The sequence below is a fragment of the Cryptomeria japonica genome, chromosome 4, assembly GCF_030272615.1.
Source record: "Cryptomeria japonica chromosome 4, Sugi_1.0, whole genome shotgun sequence".
NCBI classification, from domain to species: Eukaryota; Viridiplantae; Streptophyta; class Pinopsida; order Cupressales; family Cupressaceae; genus Cryptomeria; species Cryptomeria japonica.
Window position 1 is genome coordinate 477,521,076 of NC_081408.1, and position 11,363 is coordinate 477,532,438.

Genomic DNA, 11,363 nt, shown 5'->3' on the forward strand with positions numbered 1-11,363 from the left:
TTTCCATTGAATAAGCATACCAAAAAGAGGCCCAGTTGACAGTAGGAAGTACAAACATGTCAAAACATCTCTTCTAAAAATAATACAAAAATGCAGAAAATGTCCAGGTTGCTTAGACTCCTTCCAGACTTAGAGCTTATTAATCAAGTGCTTAGTAACTGCAATTTATTTTGCAGAATACACATCAAGTAAAAAGTGAAAAACTCTGAACCAAGTACTTCATCTTCCAGTCCATATACCATGAAATGCGTATAAAGAACATGACAAGCAAAGGATGATATAAATTAAATTATTAAAGGTGAAAAGAACCAGATGTGAATCCAGATTCAAATATGCAATTTTAAATGCAATGAACCTCAATTGAACACGATTAATTCCTTAAAGTTAAAAGGAGAAACAAACAGAGTATTAAGGAATTAAAACAAAATGAGGTTAACATATGAACAGAAATTAAAAACAAAAGATTAGCTAGAGAAATACAGTATATGAATCATTTAATTTACAAAACCAAGCACATAATTTACCTTTTGTACGATCCCATGCACTACTAGTATATGCCCTACAATCAGTAAACATAGAGGACCCGTTGCAGGTTAAACCTGTCTCATTAAAAACTGTTCAAAGTTCACTCAATTGCAAGAGGCATTAGACACTTGAGTTGAAAAGAAAAAATACTAAACTTAACAAAACAATAACAATCCTCATAAATAAATTAATAAAAAATAACACCATATGAGTTCAAAAATTGATGAAACTTGAGAAAATTTATCCTGAAACATTCCTGTTTCTATTCATAAAAATCACAAGAAGTTCAGAAAACAAATTAAGTGTATCAACGAACCCCTGGAAAGGGATATAACAATCCACTCACACACACAGCAAATAACTTTAAGTTAATTTTCTGCATGTATCACCTTAAGATACAAATTATCTCCTTCAACACCTTGTATCAGATACTTCTGTAAGCACTCACAAACTTCCTCCACTATAAAATGGGTTTCATGTTGGGAAGTTTCAAAGAGATCGGTCTAGACAAATGTGCTGAAGGAAATCAGAGAAACTGCCTAATAAAAGCAAGAGAACTCTATCATCCTAAGTAGGACGATTTCTCTTCTGTCCAGAAGCAACTCCAGCATTCCTATCAGAACTTGAAGTCCCAGCTGAATCTCCTTCTGATGATGTTTCAATGTCCTTTACAAATGTGCTAGAGAGACCAGCATAAAGGTCAACTACTCTTCCGATATTGTTGTTAAGTTCTCGTATCATGCCCACATTTCGGGTTAGATTATCTGGGACCTTGGACTCTTGGTTCTGATTGATCTCATTAATCAGTAAACGATTCTTATCTAGAATATTCTGTACCTGAGAGAAACTTTTTTGAAAATCTTGCCAGACCTTCCCGTCCGTTTGATTTCCATTTCCAGCTCCAAAAGACACATTCATCTCCATATCAAGATGCAACTGGAATAAATCTGAACCACCATAACGAGAATAAGTATGGACGAAATCAGAATGTCAGAACTCATAGGAAATAGAGTAAGGGTGAATTCCAGAGCCTGAAACTTCAAAAGAAATAAATTATTTGAAAGTCCAGAAATGACCAAAGTAGGTCAGTGTGATAAAAGTAGAGCAGGTGCCATGTGACACAGACGACAGAAAACCAACCACCTCATTTACTATTAAAACGAATTTCAACATCTAAAAAGAAAGCAAGTGCCATGTGACACAGACGACAGAAAACCACCCATCTCACTTACTACCACTGAAATCCACCTAATGAGAGGGATAAGTAAGTTTGTGTGTTGTGGGAGATGACACACGTTTCGACTCACTTCCCTAAAACAATGCATCCAACTTAATCTTGGTGAAATTTACCAAGTGAAATAAAATGACTTCTCTGCAGAATACCAAATAATGGCATCCAATTCATTATTTCTCAAATCTCCCTATTTCCCCCCAATCACTCACTTTGTAGCCTTTTAGAGTCTCAGAAGCAGCACAACACAGACTGACCTGTTGCATTGTTGGCAATTGTTTCCACGTAATACCATAGGAAACGGTCTACAGCTCCTAAACATTGACTTATAACAATAGAACACTGCTCCTGGAAAATCACTGGATAACATAAAACTTAAAAATCTACTTTATAACTCTTACTGAAGGATTCTTAAACTTAACAAACTGGGAAAATCCACCCGTAACACAGAGAAAACTCAACCGTTCCAATCTAAAAAATTTGTAACCAAGTGGAAGGAAGCCGATCCATTTGGGAACCAAATATTTAGAGGATTTACCAAAATGGCACTGAAAATTTTGACCATGGGAATAAAAAACCTACCCTTTTGTTCCTGATTTGCTACACCCTTGCAGATTACGCTCGAACTCTTGTGTTCTTCCAGAGGTCAAACTGCATCCTGTCCAATGTTTAGAACATTGAAAAGAACAAAACAACCTTCAGAAAAATCCCCCAGACAATAAAAACCAACATATCAAAACATTCCATCAAAATCATCAATTTGCAGGAGAATTTTCAGGTGGGTTTTACCTTGGAGTGACCAGGAAGCGAAAGAGCATTCTTCTGAATCTAGACAGAAAGTATATAGAATCCCAATTTCTCCGTATCCCCCGGGTCAAAACCAGCAGATTATAGAAACACACCGAACAGATAAAATTGATTTTTTTTTTCCAACAATTCAGATTAAATAACTCAGTGGTTACTATGTCGGTTCAGATCAAACAATTTGATTGGCTGGTGGGTTCTTTAATCTGCTATAAATGGATACTGCAAACTTCTGATTCGTTTTTCTCACCCTTTCTGAGAATGACTGCAGAGCATTGCCTGTTTTCAACACAGTAAAAAAGGTGAAGATGCAGAGGATTCGAAGGCAAACGGTTAAGACTAATCATTAAAGCGCACGTGGCATGGTGAGTCAGAGAATCCATCTTCACGCCTGAGGGATGATGGTATTTAAGACCGCCTCAGGGATATGATTTTAACCATGGTTGAGTTCAGGTATAATTGAAAGATGCAGGATTTACCTGTTAATAAAGTGCGTGATCTGATTTGGTTGGACTTATCAAATGGGAGATGCAGATTTGGAGTGATATATAGTATTGAAGTGGGTGGAATAATCCAGCCTTCACATCACACTAAATATCTTATAAAGTTGATAATAGAGAGATCTTTTTTATTAAAATGCCCTCTTCTGATTCGATACCCTATTGCTTTATCCCTTAGGGTTTCGGTAATGATTCTTAATTTAACCTTAAAGATAATATCTGCCTCGAACGAATTGCACTAGCTTACAAGTAATTGCATCCTTGAAAATCGAGCCCGCTTGGCTGTCCACAGTACGATTGTGCGCGTCAATTTACAGACAAAATTTGCATTTCTGTCGTCGTATTACAAAAAAATTACAAAAACAAGATTGATGGAGAGATAAAACAAACCCGAATGCTTTATCCTTAATAATATATATTTTAAATTATTAGTAAATATTAATTAGATTTCTTTCCTGTTTATGAGGATATTGAACAAGAAAATATTTAAAATGGTAGATTCCATAGAGGGATGAATAGAATGGATTTTGACAAAGTGTTTCAAGAATAGGTCTCATTAGAGATTGAGATGGAAACTTAATTGTTTTTGCCAAAAAAAAAATATCCTTTGTATAGCAACCAGATTGTACTTTTGATCTTATTTATTAATTAAATGAAAATAAAAAATTAGTGTTGTTCTAATTTTCAAATTATTTAATAAAATACGGTCAAATATTATTAAAGATGCATTTTGGTTGTTGGATGGATGTTGTCAAGAAATTCAAGGATAGAATGAATAACAAGGCGGAGGCATGGATTTGGAACTCTAAATATGACATCAATTTGGAACAAGGAATGCCATGATCAAAGGTGATGCCATAATCATTAGCAACTCGGTCCAAATATGAAAATTAGAGATTTGGAAAGTTAATAATATTCTTCTTCGAGCTTGACCTTACATTGATGCTCTCAATTCCTTCAGCATCCAGCATTCTTATAGAGAAGCTAATGGAGTCGTTGATTACTTAGAAAACAATGCCATATACATGGACAAGGATCGGATAATTAGTAATAATGTTAATGCATGGGAAGAATTATGTTCTCATATTGATAATTATGGATGACTTCAATGCCACTTCCCACATGAGGAGAAAATGTAGCAAATATAGGAGTGTGCAATAATGATAGAATTTTGGTTTAAGCAATGGTTGAGATGGGGAGAGATCTACCAACATGTGTGGCATGGTATATGCTAGAAGACAATTAGCCCACACAGGTAGGTGAGTTGGCTTGGGCAATGGGTTTGCTCCCCATCGGTCTCGAGTTCGACTTCCTCTCGGGTTTAAGAGAGAGGAGTGGTTGCAGGCTCTGGCTTCTCCCCCTAGGGGACTAGTCTCGCCTCATCTCGCCCCTTCCTGGCCCCAACTTGGCAATAATGTAAGCCCAAGGTAAGGCAGGTTGGGTCGTTGGGCTGGGTCGCGGGGATACCCCTAGTGTACCAATATATATATATAGACAACACCTCACATACTCATGTGTCATAATGAGAAGGAAGGGGTTAAATGGAATAATATGGAAACTACATGTGAATATAACATTTATCTCTCCATTATTAGACATTACAACATAATGGTATGCATGTTCATTTAATCAACATCCCCCCACCAAATGACATTTCTTGGGATAATCTCTAGATTTGTCTTATAAGGCTTTTTAAAAAATAGTCAAGCCTATTACAAGTTTCCATTTAATGGATCCTTGGGGAAGAGTTCCTTGTTACAAATCATAGGTATCAAGTGAATTTTGACATGTCTTCCATGTTCATGGGTGTGCTATTAGATTTGGATGAGGATAAAGATATGGTGGGCACCATGACCAACATGATGATTAATAAGCAATTTCTTCAAGGTCTCAACAACACTCTTTAGGTTGCAATTCTCAACTTGGGCCTACCATCATGGGACAAGGCATTAGTGGTTAATGGGTCTTTGAGAGTTTAGTGGAAGTGGTTCATATTTCCCAATAACCCACATTAGGAGCCCTAAAGGAAGTGAAAGGAAAGAAGGTGATGGATTTCCTTTAATAGACTGTGGGTCTTATTGACTGCAATGTCAACATAGATAACGACAGGAGATTAGAATCACATTCTTTTGATTACTACATGTTTTATTGCATTACATCAAATTGTATCATTCTCCCTAACTGAGTGTCCAAACTACAATGCTAATGAAACAATTACAATGATACAATAGGATTGGTAATTAAATGCATAGAATCTCCTAATACATCACTGAATCATCTGCACCAAGTAATGAGAGAAAACTGAAAAAGAAGACATAGGATTCATCCAACGCATGAACATGTCCATCAGTCCCCAATGGAGGTAGGTAACAACCTCCTGACCATGTGGAACCCTTAGGTCTACCACATAGTGCTCTAGTGATAGACATGAGGCCCCACACGACACGAAAAAACAAGGCCAACAACCAACATCCAAAGAAACACAAGAATACACCATGAACAATTAAAACTTAGCACAAGGTTTCACAAGAGGCTTCTAACACAACCACATAAGATATTGTTCTAAGAATCAATTAGGGAAGAGTGTCATCACATAGCCCCAACGTGGGTTATCTTGGCTAGCCTCTCTAGGCCCCGACCCCCATTTGGTGACTCATGTGGAACCGAATAATCCTTTCATGAGGACGAGGAAGTTCGATCACACCAACTTCAAACATCCCTTGGATAGACATGCCTTCTCACTTCCATCCTTATTCTATACAAGCACTAGGCCATGGGCAAGGCAACATAATTATCTTGATTAATGCGTATTTTTCCCCTACTTCATTTATTTAGTTATCTCCTGATTAAGAAACTCACAATGGGTTATCCTCGCTAGCCACTTTAGGGCCCCAACTCCCATTGAAAGCCACTCCCCTTATCCTGCACCTAGACACCTTTAACCTAGGGTTCATTTCCAAGATAGGATATACATCAATTTCATAAATAACTCATATAAATCATACATAATTCCATAATCGAGAATCTTGAATCATATACATACACAGAGCCTCTCTAGACCTTATCCATCAAGATACATCAATGAGTTGACTTCCAAATGTCATAACCACAAGACATTTTTACATTTAAGCATAGGAAAACATAAAAATACATGAATCAATCTCAAATAAGGCCTTACTAACCCCCATACATTGATACAACAAAGAACAACCTCATGACAAGCCTCTGGAATGCACTCGGGCACCCGAACTGATGAACAAAGTCAAACAACAAGTATGGGCCTCAAACTAAAATTTCCCCAATAGATTATTAAGGATTTATTTTAGATTCTATTATTCCCTCAACTATATATTAATGATTCATTTTAGATCTGAAAATGGATTCACAATTTATCTTGCCAAATCTATTAGAAACATCAACACTAATCAACTAGACTTGCACAAAAGAACATTGAATTGAATGTAGTCTTATAGGACACCATGGAAAAGTATTTTCTGATATTTAAAAATAAAATATTAGGTCTGAAATATGATTTACCATAGCAGAAAATGATATATCTTTTATTTCCAAAATCTCTACCAAATCCACAAAACAACAATAAAACTACACTACCTGATTCACCCCAAACACCACAAACTAATTCTGTGTGAATTACAAATGGAAATAACAACATATAAATAAGATTACAACCATAATAAGAGAATCATAATTTTGAATCATATCAACAAGACCCTACACAACAACAAATCCATACAACTATACTTGAAGATCACTCAAAGCAACACATATTTCTTAAGAAAATCAGCCCCTAAAAAATCAAGGAAGAAGAGGGCATTCAAACATATAAGTACTCATACATAATCAGAGATCAAAACCATTTTAAAATTGAAAGTAAAGGTGATTAAATCCACATTCTTTCCATTCCCAAAGCAATGAAAACAGATCAAGCAAGAGGGAATCAAATCCTACCTCGAATCCTATGGAGAAATCAAGAAATGAAGAAAGAAGAGGAAGATCGAATCACAAGGACAATCCACGTACGACCAACAATTCTCCCAATCAACAACCAAGAAAATGTAGCAAAAAATCAACCAACAATCCTCCCCAAACAATATGAAGAAAACTCCAATAAGAAACCCTCACCAAATGTACAAAGAATTGGAAAAAAATTCCAACCAAATCCTCTCCTCACACATCAAAATCAGAAAACCTCTCAAACTCCAACAAAAACCACCATTAATGAGCAGCCATTTCTCTGCAAAAACAATACAAAAAATAATTTAAAATCCCCTCACAAAATTGTGTACAGTAAAACTCAACCAACTCCCACAAATAAACTTAAAAATTAAAGCATAAACCAAGATTAAACTCATAAATGGAAACCAACTCCCCACCAATCAAAATCAACTAAATATATATCCTAAGCATAATATATATCATCCCACTTAAAATATATTTACGTAAATAAATATTTTATATTATTTATTATTCCCCACCAAAAAGAACTCAATTAATAGTCTCATAAATAATTAATCTCATAATTAAATAATGAGAATAAACACAATAATAAATACAAATAAATCGTCTTTAATTAAATAATAATAATAGTAATACTAACAATCATCAATAAGTACATATAGAATAATATTATCATCCCAATAAAATATTACACATGAATACTTACATCATAACCAAGATAAAGACAACATTCACCACAAACTCAAGCAACTGACTCAGGGTAGCAAATATTGCCTTCAGAGAAAATTTGAACAGGTAAACACATGACCAAATATAACTATCCTATTATGGGACAATGACTAGGGCTAAGTAAACATGGGCCTTTGTGCCATCTTTATTACCACAATCAGCGATTGTTAGGCATGCTCAGACCTATGAAGCTAGGTGGAGTCGATGCCTGGTACCTACATGCAAAATAAAACACAAAACACCTGGTGCAGTCACCGGTTAGGAGGGACCTCAAAGAGATCAATCTAGACCGGGCACCAAGAGTAAATACAATGGAAACAAAAGGATATGATGGAGACAATGCAGAACTGAATGAATTAGATCATGAAAACTAATTATAGATAACCGGTAATACCTAGGTTACAAGATTCGGTTCACTGGCATGTTACATACATGCTCAGTTACAAAATTGGTCAACTCCTGACCTCTAAATCTTAAGATCTATCTTCTATATTTTCTGACTAAATTCTGATGCTTAATTACATTGATTTATATGGTCTAGAGGGATTCGGTCGGCCCAAAAGGGATCAAATACCGAAGAACAAGATCAAACATGTAAAACCAACAGGTCGACCTCTACCAAAGATATTCCTCTGGAAAATCCAAAGGATGAAGTGTGGATCAAAAGGAAGGTCGGTCACACGCCAAGGAACATCGAGCTCAACGAACTGAGGCTCCGCAAGTTACGAAAGGGTCCACAAGATTTGCCAATGCAAATAGGTCCAAACGGTTCCAGTGCCAGAAAACTATCTCGGAATCCAGAATCAATAACTTGCCAAAAAATGATCCAAATGCTCTGCGGTTTAGAAATAAGGAAGATGATCATGTCCTCAAGCAAAATCCAACTCTGCAAGATCCAGTGAGCAAAAGCAAGAAAATGCAGAAAGAAATGTTGAAACTACATAACAAAAAACAAATTGAAAAGAAATGTTTTTGGTTGATGCAAGATTGCCAAGAACCGGGGATTCTCTTGCATCAGACATCCAGGGTTGTTGAAAAAGTGAGTCTCTCACTTTGTTGGGGTCAAAGAAAAACCAAGGTGGTCCACCTCTACCTGAGAAATCCAAGATGAATCTTCAACTGGACTGCCTTTCCATTTCACAAGATACTCCATGTACTGACTACTCTGAGTACTACGCCCAATCCTTGTGTCCAAAATGTCTTCAATCTATTCTAGTTCCTTTCGGGGTAATTGTTTCTCCAAGTCTGCAATACTGTTTGTACTGAATTCTTATTCATGATACTGTTGTAGGTCTGTAATGTTAAATATAGGTGAAATACTCAAACTATCTGGTAACTCCACTTCATATCCATTTCCAGTACTAAACTTCTTCAAGATCTTGCAAGGTCCAAATTTTCTCATCTGCAACTTGTTATAGGTTTCTACTGGGAATCTTTCTTTTCTTAGATATACCATCACTTCATCGCCAACTTCAAATTCCTTATGTCTTTGCTTCGCATCTTCTTTCTCCTTATATTTATTGTTCATATCCTCCAAATGTTGTTTAACCTAAATATGTAAGTCCATATGATCTACAAATTCTTCTGCCTCTGCACTCCTCTTGTCTTCACTACTGATATCTCTCAATTTTGATATACCTCTAGGGTGTGCTCCGGCAACAATCTCAAAATATGTTCTTCCGGTACTCATGTTCATTGAATTATTATAGGAAAACTCTTCTTATGCAAGAATCAAATCCCAACTTCCGGTCTTTTCTCCAATTAAGCATCTCAACAAATTTCCCAAGCTCCAGTTTACTACTTATGTTTGTCCATCAGTTTGTGGGTGATAAGTAGAACTAAACTTCAAATCTGTCTCCATCTTCTTCCAAATTTATCTCAAAAAATAACCAACAAATTTAGTGTCTCTGTCTAAAACTATGCTTTTAGGTAATCCATGCAATCTCACAACTTCCTTGAAAAATAAGTCAGCTACATGCGATGCATCTGATGTCTTCTTACAAGATATGAAATGAGTCATCTTCAAGATTCTATCCACCACCACAAATATAGAATCATTCCCTCTCTGTGTCTTAGGCAATCCAAGTATGAAATTGATGCAACCATAACTGGTGAATCCTCAAAAGAGAACTGATCGACTTATGCAGCAAAAGTAACACAATGAAAGCAACAATAAAAAACATAAATATTACATAAACATATCATATTATTGTCTTAGAACATTTGGTAACGAACTGGTTATCATCATACAATCATCATAGAACATCTGGTAGTCAACTAGTTACATGCAGGTTACTTGCCAGATGCAATCCATCTGGAACTCTCAGAGTCAACCAGATTTCTAATCATGAATCTAAATCCTTCTTCTACTCTCTAATGTCCTATAAATGATTACATAATACCATAGATATACCCTCTAGAACATATCTAGGTCAGCCACAAAAGATTACATTTACCAATGTAGAAAAAATGAAACATGTAAATAGGTCGGCCCTAAGAATGAAAGGAAATTATCTAGAAAAGAACCACCAAGAAGTGGGGATCAACAGGAAGGTTGACCAAGGACTTAGGAATATTAAGCAAGACCCAAAATTTATCCACACGTCAAGAAACCACTTTGTAAAAGAAGAATCTCCAACCGGTAAGCCCAAAACTGCCCCGGAACCCAGAAATAGCTAAACCGGAAGCAATATCTTGTCAGAAAAGAATCCAAATGGATTGAAAAATCTGGAATTAAGCACATAAACCATCCTGGAAACCAAAAATATGATCTGCAATGAAAAGCAAGCCGCCATTGGAACATACTGATAGGAACACTGAACTGAACAAGAACTAAACTAAAAGTAAATATTTTTGGTTGATGCAAGATTGCTCAGAGACTAGGGATGCTCCTGCATCAGACACCCTGGGTAGAAAGAGATGTTCCATGAGAGGCAACTCAAGAACATTGAAAAGGATTTGGGATAAAGACTTCATGTTCATTTCCGATCCAATCATATTCCTTATCTGCAAACCTCTTCCTTAGCTCCCCCGGGACCTCAACTAGATTCTCTAACTCCTGACTCTCTTTATTTCTCTTCCTTTGCTTCAGATATACACATTGTCTCTACTTACTACTTTCTTTCTTAGACAACTCTGATTTGTTTCTGCCACAAGACTTCATCTGGTGTGTCACCATAAGCTTTATGTCATATGGTTCTATCTATCTATCAAACTTATCTATCAGATCCTTCTGCAAACTCATGCCATCTTTCGATATAACCTTTGCAACCGGTTTCTCAGTACTGCCACTTCTCTCAAGACTCAAGTTCTTCACGTCCTTCTCTTTCTCCTTCAAAGAATCCAATATGAACTTCTTCCCATCCTTCTCAATAGCGATTAGGTTTCTTCTATAGTCATAAATAGCTCCTCTATCAAACTACCAAGGTCTTCCCAACAAGACTGACAAGCACTCATAGATACAACATTACACAAGACCTCATCCCTAAAAGGTCCAATATTAAAACTCACCAAACACTACTCCTTTACTTCTAACTTTTGATCATCTTGTAACCAACTTACCTTGTAAGGACAAGGGTGCTCAAGCCTCTTTAATC

The 11,363-nt window shown here is 36.2% G+C and overlaps 1 long non-coding RNA gene across 2 annotated transcripts; it reads right to left on the reverse strand.

Moving 5' to 3' along the window:
• Positions 1-745: 745 nt before the first annotated feature.
• LOC131062544 (uncharacterized) lies at positions 746-3,195 on the reverse strand. Of its 2 annotated transcripts, XR_009110910.2 has the most exons (4): positions 3,040-3,195; positions 2,546-2,839; positions 2,339-2,414; positions 746-1,472 (listed from the first exon to the last, which is right to left on the reverse strand). It is a non-coding gene; the product is annotated as an uncharacterized LOC131062544 (long non-coding RNA). The 2 variants fall into 2 exon arrangements; XR_009110909.2 differs by lacking the exon at positions 3,040-3,195 and having other exon boundaries at positions 2,546-3,002.
• Positions 3,196-11,363: the final 8,168 nt, after the last annotated feature.